The sequence below is a fragment of the Aptenodytes forsteri genome, unplaced genomic scaffold (assembly GCF_000699145.1).
Source record: "Aptenodytes forsteri isolate BGI_AS27 unplaced genomic scaffold, ASM69914v1 Scaffold54, whole genome shotgun sequence".
Lineage (NCBI taxonomy): Eukaryota > Metazoa > Chordata > Aves > Sphenisciformes > Spheniscidae > Aptenodytes > Aptenodytes forsteri.
Window position 1 is genome coordinate 16,537,723 of NW_008796044.1, and position 357 is coordinate 16,538,079.

Below are 357 nucleotides of genomic sequence, written 5' to 3' on the forward strand. Positions count from 1 at the left end.
CCCTTTCTAGCGCTGGGAACTGTCCTTAGCTGTATTGCCACTTGAGGAGAGCAACCTGTCGTTGTGACAATTTGAAATTAGCCAGTTTTTCCAATGTAGTTTTTTAGTTAAAATGTTTTCTGCTGCCCGGGTAGCCGCTGAAGGTCGCGTGTCACTGTATTTACATGCGAGACGCTACCACAAACAGAAGCAGCCTTACCCAGCTCCCCGTTCCAAGTTCCCCTCGCGGGGATCGGGCACCCCCCGGGCCTTGGGCCTTCTCCCCGTGAAACCCCGCCGGAAGGAAAACACCCAACGCGGGCTTTTTGTGGCCGGTCTGGGTTACTCTCCATTACCGTCTTCAAGTACACGCGGTGA